Raw genomic sequence first — 324 nt, forward strand, 5'->3', positions numbered from 1 at the left:
TAACTGATTCTATAAAAGAATATACTCTAATAAATAAATGATTACTAGTACACATACTTCCTGAAACAAGTACAAACTTGGGCCTAGATATAACTTAAAATGTAATACCAAATATATCCCCAATACCCCCATGGTATAATAAGTCCCAGAACATACAAATAAACTTTATGGACAATATCAGAAAAAATACTCCTCAAATTATCATTCAAAGGCTATACCAAGAATTAAGAAACTTCCTATGAAAACTTCAGTAAGATTTTCAGACATTTCAAAGATAAAAGAACAAGAATTAACTGTAATAAAGTTTTTATTCAGAAGAAAAAT

Source organism: Penaeus monodon, chromosome 25 (genome assembly GCF_015228065.2).
Source record: "Penaeus monodon isolate SGIC_2016 chromosome 25, NSTDA_Pmon_1, whole genome shotgun sequence".
Taxonomy (NCBI): Eukaryota; Metazoa; Arthropoda; class Malacostraca; order Decapoda; family Penaeidae; genus Penaeus; species Penaeus monodon.